Raw genomic sequence first — 12,071 nt, 5'->3', positions numbered from 1 at the left:
AATGTTGGCTCGCTGTTTAATTCAAGCAAGTGGCTTTAAAGCTCTGTGCTTGACATTTTATCTCGTAACTTTGGTCTGTATAAATACTCTGGTTTTTTCCAATAATCTAATCAGAGCACAAGTTTAATTCGTTTTAATCTGTAGTTCCTCTAGATAATCTGTGTTTGGAACAAAGTACAAGCTTTTTATGTGACCACATTGACTTGTAATTTTTACATTTATATTATATCCAAAGACATTGTTTTTAAAATAAGTACCCATTACATAACTTTATTTGCTAGATTTTCAAAGATATTATTTTATTGAAAGTTTTCGCTCATATTTTAAAAATCAAACAACATAGAGTGTACTTATAAATAGAGTCCTATTGATCTTACTTCAACTGAAGACTTTAATATTGATGAACATTTCGTTTCAAAATGACGTTCATAAACATGTATATCATTTTCATATATCGATTTTCACTGTTAAAACTACTTGACAACACGTCGGGTGTCTCTGAATTCACCAATCCTACACTCTCAGGTAATTAGCTGTATTTATTGCAAACCCGGCTTTGCTTTACTTTGGTTTGTATTCTCATTTACGAAATAAGTCAATATTAGTTCAATTTAGTTGGATGTCAAAAAATAATGACCCTGACGTGACTTGAACACGCAACCTTCTGATCTGGAGTCAGACGCGCTACCAATTGCACCACAGAATCAAGATGCAGGTGAATTAGCCAGATGACGGAACGAAATATATTCCACTTTTAGTCATAAAAATAAAAACACAAAAGAATGGACTACATTTGGGTTAAGATAAAGACAGAATTATAATACTTGACTTAAGAGATGCTTTTATTATAGCTGATATTTGTGTCCAAATAGGTAAATGACTACTATTATAGGTGTGAACTCTTATACAAAATGTGAATAGAGCTACACGTTTGTAGAGAGCATTGAGTGAAGTTTTGTGAACATAAACTTTCAGGTATAATAAATTAAAATATTGATGATTATTCATCGCTTTGATTTCTCACATGTATGATTGCCATAGATGGACTTCACTTTGTTTATGGTTCAATTTGTTCTAAACAGCACTGTCTGGTGTAAATAAAGTTGATATCTAATTGTCTATCTATCTACACAAAATATAAACCTATCAATGATGTTCGTTAGCATCTCTTAATACTCTCAAATAACCTTGAAGTACCTATGTGTATGTATGTGTATATGGATATGTATGTGTATCTTTGAAGTATATATATACACCATTGATGAATGTATGGGTATGTATGTATATCCTTGATGTATGTATATGTATGCATATCGTTGATGTATTTATAGGTATGTATATCTTTGATGTATATGGATGTAAATCCTTAATGTCTTTGTGTAAGTGTATGCATATTGTTGATGAATCTATACACATGTATATGTAGCTTTAGTTTATATTGTGAAATGGATGTATATGTGTGATGTATTTTTGTATAAGTATATAATGTATATCCTTGATGTATTTATGTATATGTACATGGGTATATTATTGATGATGATGAACAGATCTGGGATGTTTTGAATCTTCAAGAGTTCACATTAGTGAAGACTTCAGTAAAGACTATAGCTACAATTCAAACATAATCTGACACTCTTAAACTTCCTAAAATTAAATGTTGGATCTCTGTTTAATTCAAGCAAGTGGCTTTAAGGCTCTGTGCATGACATTTTATCTCGTAACTTTGGTCTGTATAAATACTCTGGTTTTTTCCAATAATCTAATCAGAGCACAAGTTTAATTCGTTTTAATCTGTAGTTCCTCTAGATAATCTGTGTTTGGAACAAAGTACAAGCTTTTTATGTCACCACATTGACTTGTAATTTTTACATTTATATTATATCCAAAGACATTGTCTTTAAAATAAGTACCCATTACATAACTTTATTTGCTAGATTTTCAAAGATATTATTTTATTGAAAGTTTTCTCTCATATTTTAAAAATCAAACAACATAGAGTGTACTTATAAATAGAGTCCTATTGATCTTACTTCAACTGAAGACTTTAATATTGATGAACATTTCGTTTCAAAATGATGTTCATAAGCATGTATATCATTTTCATATATCGATTTTCACTGTTAAAACTACTTGACAACACGTCGGGTGTCTCTGAATTCACCAATCCTACACTCTCAGGTAATTAGCTTTATTTATTGCAAACCTGGCTTTGCTTTACTTTTGTTTGTATTCTCATTTACGAAATAAGTCCAAATTAGTTCAATTTAGTTGGATGTCAAAAAATAATGACCCTGATGTGACTTGAACACGCAACCTTCTGATCTGGAGTCAGACGCGCTACCAATTGCACCACAGAATCAAGATACAGGTGAATTAGCCAGATGACGGAACGAAATATATTCCACTTTTAGTCATAAAAATAAAAACACAAAAGAATGGACTACATTTGGGTTAAGATAAAGACAGAATTATAATACTTGACTTAAGAGATGCTTTTATTATAGCTGATATTTGTGTCCAAATAGGTAAATGACTACTATTATAGGTCTGAACTCTTATACAAAATGTGAATAGAGCTACACGTTTGTAGAGAGCATTGAGTGAAGTTTTGTGAACATAAACTTTCAGGTATAATAATTTAAAATATTAATGATTATTCATCGCTTTGATTTCTCACATGTATGATTGCCATAGATGGACTTCACTTTGTTTATGGTTCAATTTGTTCTAAACAGCACTGTCTGGTGTAAATAAAGTTGATATCTAATTGTCTATCTATCTACACAAAATATAAACCTATCAATGATGTTCGTTAGCATCTCTTAATACTCTCAAATATCCTTGAAGTAACTATGTGTATGTATGTGTATATGGATACGTATGTGTATCCCTGAAGTATATATATATACCATTCATGTATGTATGGGTATGTATGTATATCCTTGATGTATGTATATGTATGCATATCGTTGATGTATTTATAGGTATGTATATCTTTGATGTATATGGATGTAAATCCTTAATGTCTTTGTGTAAGTGTATGCATATTGTTGATGAATCTATACACATGTATGTGTAGCTTTAGTTTATAGTTGTAAATGTATGTATATGTGTGATGTATTTTTGTATAAGTATATAATGTATATCCTTGATGTATTTATGTATATGTACACCGGTATATTATTGATGATGATGAACAGATCTGGGATGTTTTGAATCTTCAAGAGTTCACATTAATGAATACTTTAGTAAAGACTATAGCTACAATTCAACCGTAATCTGACACTCTTAAACTTCCTAAAATTAAATGTTGGCTCGCTGTTTAATTCAAGCAAGTGGCTTTAAAGCTCTGTGCTTGACATTTTATCTCGTAACTTTGGTCTGTATAAATACTCTGGTTTTTTCCAATAATCTAATCAGAGCACAAGTTTAATTCGTTTTAATCTGTAGTTCCTCTAGATAATCTGTGTTTGGAACAAAGTACAAGCTTTTTATGTGACCACATTGACTTGTAATTTTTACATTTATATTATATCCAAAGACATTGTCTTTAAAATAAGTACCCATTACATAACTTTATTTGCTAGATTTTCAAAGATATTATTTTATTGAAAGTTTTCTCTCATATTTTAAAAATCAAACAACATAGAGTGTACTTATAAATAGAGTCCTATTGATCTTACTTCAACTGAAGACTTTAATATTGATGAACATTTCGTTTCAAAATGACGTTCATAAGCATGTATATCATTTTCATATATCGATTTTCACTGTTAAAACTACTTGACAACACGTCGGGTGTCTCTGAATTCACCAATCCTACACTCTCAGGTAATTAGCTGTATTTATTGCAAACCCGGCTTTGCTTTACTTTGGTTTGTATTCTCATTTACGAAATAAGTCAATATTAGTTCAATTTAGTTGGATGTCAAAGAATAATGACCCTGACGTGACTTGAACACGCAACCTTCTTATCTGGAGTCAGACGCGCTACCAATTGCACCACAGAATCAAGATGCAGGTGAATTAGCCAGATGACGGAACGAAATATATTCCACTTTTAGTCATAAAAATAAAAACACAAAAGAATGGACTACATTTGGGTTAAAATAAAGACAGAATTATAATACTTGACTTAAGAGATGCTTTTATTATAGCTGATATTTGTGTCCAAATAGGTAAATGACTACTATTATAGGTGTGAACTCTTATACAAAATGTGAATAGAGCTACACGTTTGTAGAGAGCATTGAGTGAAGTTTTGTGAACATAAACTTTCAGGTATAATAAATTAAAATATTAATGATTATTCATCGCTTTGATTTCTCACATGTATGATTGCCATAGATGGACTTCACTTTGTTTATGGTTCAATTTGTTCTAAACAGCACTGTCTGGTGTAAATAAAGTTGATATCTAATTGTCTATCTATCTACACAAAATATAAACCTATCAATGATGTTCGTTAGCATCTCTTAATACTCTCAAATATCCTTGAAGTACCTATGTGTATGTATGTGTATATGGATATGTATGTGTATCCTTGAAGTATATATATACACCATTGATGAATGTATGGGTATGTATGTATATCCTTGATGTATGTATATGTATGCATATCGTTGATGTATTTATAGGTATGTATATCTTTGATGTATATGGATGTAAATCCTTAATGTCTTTGTGTAAGTGTATGCATATTGTTGATGAATCTATACACATGTATATGTAGCTTTAGTTTATATTGTGAAATGGATGTATATGTGTGATGTATTTTTGTATAAGTATATAATGTATATCCTTGATGTATTTATGTATATGTACATGGGTATATTATTGATGATGATGAACAGATCTGGGATGTTTTGAATCTTCAAGAGTTCACATTAGTGAAGACTTCAGTAAAGACTATAGCTACAATTCAAACATAATCTGACACTCTTAAACTTCCTAAAATTAAATTTTGGATCTCTGTTTAATTCAAGCAAGTGGCTTTAAGGCTCTGTGCATGACATTTTATCTCGTAACTTTGGTCTGTATAAATACTCTGGTTTTTTCCAATAATCTAATCAGAGCACAAGTTTAATTCGTTTTAATCTGTAGTTCCTCTAGATATTCTGTGTTTTGAACAAAGTACAAGCTTTTTATGTGACCACATTGACTTGTAATTTTTACATTTATATTATATCCAAAGACATTGTCTTTAAAATAAGTACCCATTACATAACTTTATTTGCTAGATTTTCAAAGATATTATTTTATTGAAAGTTTTCTCTCATATTTTAAAAATCAAACAACATAGAGTGTACTTATAAATAGAGTCCTATTGATCTTACTTCAACTGAAGACTTTAATATTGATGAACATTTCGTTTCAAAATGATGTTCATAAGCATGTATATCATTTTCATATATCGATTTTCACTGTTAAAACTACTTGACAACACGTCGGGTGTCTCTGAATTCACCAATCCTACACTCTCAGGTAATTAGCTGTATTTATTGCAAACCCGGCTTTGCTTTACTTTTGTTTGTATTCTCATTTACGAAATAAGTCCAAATTAGTTCAATTTAGTTGGATGTCAAAAAATAATGACCCTGATGTGACTTGAACACGCAACCTTCTGATTTGGAGTCAGACGCGCTACCAATTGCACCACAGAATCAAGATACAGGTGAATTAGCCAGATGACGGAACGAAATATATTCCACTTTTAGTCATAAAAATAAAAACACAAAAGAATGGACTACATTTGGGTTAAGATAAAGACAGAATTATAATACTTGACTTAAGAGATGCTTTTATTATAGCTGATATTTGTGTCCAAATAGGTAAATGACTACTATTATAGGTCTGAACTCTTATACAAAATGTGAATAGAGCTACACGTTTGTAGAGAGCATTGAGTGAAGTTTTGTGAACATAAACTTTCAGGTATAATAATTTAAAATATTAATGATTATTCATCGCTTTGATTTCTCACATGTATGATTGCCATAGATGGACTTCACTTTGTTTATGGTTCAATTTGTTCTAAACAGCACTGTCTGGTGTAAATAAAGTTGATATCTAATTGTCTATCTATCTACACAAAATATAAACCTATCAATGATGTTCGTTAGCATCTCTTAATACTCTCAAATATCCTTGAAGTAACTATGTGTATGTATGTGTATATGGATACGTATGTGTATCCCTGAAGTATATATATATATACCATTGATGTATGTATGGGTATGTATGTATATCCTTGATGTATGTATATGTATGCATATCGTTGATGTATTTATAGGTATGTATATCTTTGATGTATATGGATGTAAATCCTTAATGTCTTTGTGTAAGTGTATGCATATTGTTGATGAATCTATACACATGTATATGTAGCTTTAGTTTATAGTTGTAAATGTATGTATATGTGTGATGTATTTTTGTATAAGTATATAATGTATATCCTTGATGTATTTATGTATATGTACACCGGTATATTATTGATGATGATGAACAGATCTGGGATGTTTTGAATCTTCAAAAGTTCACATTAATGAATACTTTAGTAAAGACTATAGCTACAATTCAACCGTAATCTGACACTCTTAAACTTCCTAAAATTAAATGTTGGCTCGCTGTTTAATTCAAGCAAGTGGCTTTAAAGCTCTGTGCTTGACATTTTATCTCGTAACTTTGGTCTGTATAAATACTCTGGTTTTTTCCAATAATCTAATCAGAGCACAAGTTTAATTCGTTTTAATCTGTAGTTCCTCTAGATAATCTGTGTTTGGAACAAAGTACAAGCTTTTTATGTGACCACATTGACTTGTAATTTTTACATTTATATTATATCCAAAGACATTGTTTTTAAAATAAGTACCCATTACATAACTTTATTTGCTAGATTTTCTAAGATATTATTTTGTTGAAAGTTTTCTCTCATAATTAAAGATAAAACGGCGTATAGTGTACTTATAAATAGTGTCCTACTTATCTCACTTCAACTGAAGACTTTAATATTGATGGACATTTCGTTTCAAAATGACGTTCATAAACATGTATACTATTTTTATGTATCTGTTTTTACTGTTAAAAATTTTTGACAACACGTCGGGTGTCTCTGAATTCACCAATCCTACACTCTCAGGTAATTAGCTGTATTTATTGCAAACCCGGCTTTGCTTTACTTTTGTTTGTATTCTCATTTACGAAATAAGTCCAAATTAGTTGGATGTCAAAAAAAATGACCCTGACGTGACTTGAACACGCAACCTTCTGATCTGGAGTCAGACGCGCTACCAATTGCGCCACAGAGTCAAGATACAGGTGAATTAGCCAGATGACGGAACGAAATATATTCCACTTTTAGTCATAAAAATAAAAACACAAAAGAATGGACTACATTTGGGTTAAGATAAAGACAGAATTATAATACTTGACTTAAGAGATGCTTTTATTATAGCTGATATTTGTGTCCAAATAAGTAAATGACTACTATTATAGGTGTGAACTTTTACACAAAATGTGAATAGAGCTACACGTTTGTAGAGAGTTGAGTGAAGTTTTGTGAACATAAACTTTCAGGTATAATAAATTAAAATATTGATGATTATTCATCGCTTTATTTTCTCACATGTATGATTGCCATAGATGGACTTCATTTTGTTTATGGTTCAATTTGTTCTAAACAGCACTGTCTGGTGTAAATAAAGTTGATATCTAATTGTCTATCTATCTACACAAAATATAAACCTATCAATAATGTTCGTTAGCATCTCTTAATACTCTCAAATATCCTTGAAGTACCTATGTGTATGTATATGTATATGGATACGTATGTGTATCCCTGAAGTATATATATATACCATTCATGTATGTATGGGTATGTATGTATATCCTTGATGTATGTATATGTATGCATATCGTTGATGTATTTATAGGTATGTATATCTTTGATGTATATGGATGTAAATCCTTAATGTCTTTGTGTAAGTGTATGCATATTGTTGATGAATCTATACACATGTATATGTAGCTTTAGTTTATATTGTGAAATGGATGTATATGTGTGATGTATTTTTGTATAAGTATATAATGTATATCCTTGATGTATTTATGTATATGTACATCGGTATATTATTGATGATGAACAGATCTGGGATGTTTTGAATCTTCAAGAGTTCACATTGGTGAAGACTTCAGTAAAGACTATAGCTACAATTCAAACATAATCTGACACTCTTAAACTTCCTAAAATTAAATGTTGGATCTCTGTTTAATTCAAGCAAGTGGCTTTAAGGCTCTGTGCTTGACATTTTATCTCGTAACTTTAGTCTGTATAAATACTCTGGTTTTTTCCAATAATCTAATCAGAGCAGAACTTTAATTCATTTTAATCTGTAGTTCCTCTAGATATTCTGTGTTTTGAACAAAGTACAAGCTTTATATGTGACCACATTGACTGGTAATTTTTACATTTATATTTTATCCAAAGACATTGTCTTTAAAATAAGTACCCATTACATAACTTTATTTGCTAGATTTTCAAAGATATTATTTTATTGAAAGTTTTCGCTCATATTTTAAAAATAAAACAACATAGAGTGTACTTATAAATAGAGTCCTATTGATCTTACCTCAACTGATGACTTTAATATTGATGGACATTTCGTTTCAAAATGACGTTCATAAACATGTATACCATTTTTATGTATCGATTTTTACTGTTAAAAATTTTTGACAATGAGTCGGGTGTCTTTGATTTCACCAACCCTACACCCTCAGGTAATTAGCTGTATCTATTGCAAAGCCGGCTTTGCTTTACTTTGGTTTGTATTCTCATTTACGAAATAAATCAAAATTAGTTCAATTTAGTTGGATGTCAAAAAACTAATGACCCTGACGTGACTTGAACACGCAACCTTCTGATCTGGACTCAGACGCGCTACCAATTGCACCACAGAATCAAGATACAGGTGAATTAGCCAGATGACGGAACGAAATATATTCCACTTTTAGTCATAAAAATAAAAACACAAAAGAATGGACTACATTTGGGTTAAGATAAAGATAGAAATATAACACTTGACTTAAGAGATGCTTTTATTATAGCTGATATTTGTGTCCAAATAGGTAAATGACTACTATTATAGGTGTGAACTTTTACACAAAATGTGAATAGAGCTACACGTTTGTAGAGAGTTGAGTGAAGTTTTGTGAACATAAACTTTCAGGTATAATAAATTAAAATATTGATGATTATTCATCGCTTTATTTTCTCACAAGTATGATTGCCATAGATGGACTTCATTTTGTTTATGGTTCAATTTGTTCTAAACAGCACTGTCTGGTGTAAATAAAGTTGATATCTAATTGTCTATCTATCTACACAAAATATAAACCTATCAATAATGTTCGTTAGCATCTCTTAATACTTTAAAATATCCTTGAAGTACCTATGTGTATGTATGTGTATATGGATACGTATGTGTATCCCTGAAGTATATATATATACCATTGATGTATGTATGGGTATGTATGTATATCCTTAATGAATGTATATGTGTGCATATCCTTGATGTATTTATAGGTATGTATATCTTTGATGTATATGGATGTAAATCCTTAATGTCTTTGTGTAAGTGTATGCATATTGTTGATGAATCTATACACATGTATATGTAGCTTTAGTTTATAGTTGTAAATGTATGTATATGTGTGATGTATTTTTGTATAAGTATATAATGTATATCCTTGATGTATTTATGTATATGTACATCGGTATATTATTGATGATGATGAACAGATCTGGGATGTTTTGAATCTTCAAGAGTTCACATTAGTGAAGACTTCAGTAAAGACTATAGCTACAATTCAAACATAATCTGACACTCTTAAACTTCCTAAAATTAAATGTTGGATATCTGTTTAATTCAAGCAAGTGGCTTTAAGGCTCTGTGCATGACATTTTATCTCATAACTTTGGTCTGTATAAATACTCTGTTTTTTTCCAATAATGTAATCAGAGCACAAGTTTAATTCGTTTTAATCTGTAGTTCCTCTAGATATTCTGTGTTTTGAGCAAAGTACAAGCTTTTTATGTGACCACATTGACTTGTATCTCTTTCATTTATATTATCTCTAAAGAAATTGTCTTTAAAATAAGTACCCATTACATAACTTCATTTACTAGATTTTCAAAGATATTATTTTATTGAAAGTTTTCTCTCATATGTTAAAAATCAAACAACATAGAGTGTACTTATAAATAGAGTCCTATTGATCTTACTTCAACTGAAGACTTCAATATTGATAGACATCTCGTTTAAAAATGACGTTCATAAACAGGTATACCATTTTTATGTATCGATTTTTACTGTTAAAAATACTTGACAACGAGTCGGGTGTCTCTGAATGCACCAATCCTACACCCTCAGGTAATTAGCTGTATCTATTGCAAACCCAGCTTTGCTTTACTTTGGTTTGTATTCTCATTTACGAAATAAGTCAAAATTAGTTCAATTTAGTTGGATGTCAAAAAATAATGACCCTGAAGTGACTTCAACACGCACTCTTTTGATCTGGAGTCAGACGCGCTACCAATTGCGCCACAGAATCAAGATACAGGTGAATTAGCCAGATGACGGAACGAAATATATTCCACTTTTAGTCATAAAAATAAAAACACAAAAGAATGGACTACATTTGGGTTAAGATAAAGATAGAAATATAACACTTGACTTAAGAGATGCTTTTATTATAGCTGATATTTGTGTCTAAATAGGTAAATGACTACTATTATAGGTCTGAACTCTTACACAAAATGTGAATAGAGCTACACGTTTGTAGAGAGCATTGAGTGAAGTTTTGTGAACATAAACTTTCAGGTATAATCAATTAAAATATTGATGATTATTCATCGCTTTATTTTCTCACATGTATGATTGCCATAGATGGACTTCATTTTGTTTATGGTTCAATTTGTTCTAAACAGCACTGTCTGGTGTAAATAAAGTTGATATCTAATTGTCTATCTATCTACACAAAATATAAACCTATCAATGATGTTCGTTAGCATCTCTTAATACTCTCAAATATCCTTTAAGTACCTATGTGTATGTATGTGTATATGGATATGTATGTGTATCCCTGAAGTATATATATATACCATTGATGAATGTATGGGTATGTATGTATATCCTTGATGTATGTATATGTATGCATATCCTTGATGTATTTATAGGCATGTATATCTTTGATGTATATGTATGTAAATCCTTAATGTCTTTGTGTAAGTGTATGCATATTGTTGATGAATCTATACACATGTATATGTAGCTTTAGTTTATAGTTGTAAATGTATGTATATGTGTGATGTATTTTTGTATAAGTATATAATGTATATCCTTGATGTATTTATGTATATGTACATCGGTATATTATTGATGATGATGAACAGATCTGGGATGTTTTGAATCTTCAAGAGTTCACATTAGTGAAGACTTCAGTAAAGACTATAGCTACAATTCAAACATAATCTGACACTCTTAAACTTCCTAAAATTAAATGTTGGATCTCTGTTTAATTCAAGCAAGTGACTTTAAGGCTCCGTATATGACACTCGATCTCATAACTTTGGTCTGTATAAATATTTTGGTTTTTCCAAATAATCTAATCAGAGCACAAGTTGAGTTCGTTTTAATCTGCAGTTCCTCTAGATATTCTGTGTTTTGAACAAAGTACAAGCTTTTTATGTGACCGCTTTGACTTGTATTTCTTGCATTTATATTATCTCTAAAGACATTGTCTTTAAAATAAGTACCCATTACATAACTTTATTTGCTAGTTTTTCAAAGATATATTTTATTGAATTTGTTCTCTTATATTTAAAATTAAAACGGCATAGAGTGTACTTATAAATAGTGTCCTATTTATCTTACTTCAACTGAAGACTTTAATATTGATGGACATTTCGCTTAAAAATGACGTTCATAAACATGTATATATTTTTTATGTATCGATTTTTACTGATAAATTTATTTGACAACAAGTCGGGTGTCTCTGAATCCACCAATCCTACA

At 30.2% G+C, this 12,071-nt stretch overlaps 6 non-coding genes across 6 annotated transcripts; all 6 read right to left on the bottom strand.

Annotated features, from left to right (window-relative positions):
• Window positions 1–633: 633 nt before the first annotated feature.
• Trnaw-cca (transfer RNA tryptophan (anticodon CCA)) lies at window positions 634–706 on the bottom strand. The gene has a single exon. It is a non-coding gene; the product is annotated as a tRNA-Trp (tRNA).
• A 1,580-nt stretch (window positions 707–2,286) lies between these two features.
• Window positions 2,287–2,359, bottom strand: Trnaw-cca (transfer RNA tryptophan (anticodon CCA)). The gene has a single exon. It is a non-coding gene; the product is annotated as a tRNA-Trp (tRNA).
• Window positions 2,360–3,939: 1,580 nt separating this feature from the next.
• Window positions 3,940–4,012, bottom strand: Trnaw-cca (transfer RNA tryptophan (anticodon CCA)). Its single transcript has one exon. It is a non-coding gene; the product is annotated as a tRNA-Trp (tRNA).
• A 1,580-nt stretch (window positions 4,013–5,592) lies between these two features.
• On the bottom strand, window positions 5,593–5,665 carry Trnaw-cca (transfer RNA tryptophan (anticodon CCA)). Its single transcript has one exon. It is a non-coding gene; the product is annotated as a tRNA-Trp (tRNA).
• A 1,570-nt stretch (window positions 5,666–7,235) lies between these two features.
• Trnaw-cca (transfer RNA tryptophan (anticodon CCA)) lies at window positions 7,236–7,308 on the bottom strand. Its single transcript has one exon. It is a non-coding gene; the product is annotated as a tRNA-Trp (tRNA).
• A 1,576-nt stretch (window positions 7,309–8,884) lies between these two features.
• Window positions 8,885–8,957, bottom strand: Trnaw-cca (transfer RNA tryptophan (anticodon CCA)). Its single transcript has one exon. It is a non-coding gene; the product is annotated as a tRNA-Trp (tRNA).
• Window positions 8,958–12,071: the final 3,114 nt, after the last annotated feature.

This window comes from Watersipora subatra, chromosome 6, assembly GCF_963576615.1.
Source record: "Watersipora subatra chromosome 6, tzWatSuba1.1, whole genome shotgun sequence".
Classification (NCBI taxonomy): domain Eukaryota; kingdom Metazoa; phylum Bryozoa; class Gymnolaemata; order Cheilostomatida; family Watersiporidae; genus Watersipora; species Watersipora subatra.
The sequence above is the reverse complement of the archived record's forward strand: the minus strand, read 5'-3'. Positions and strand labels throughout refer to the sequence as shown.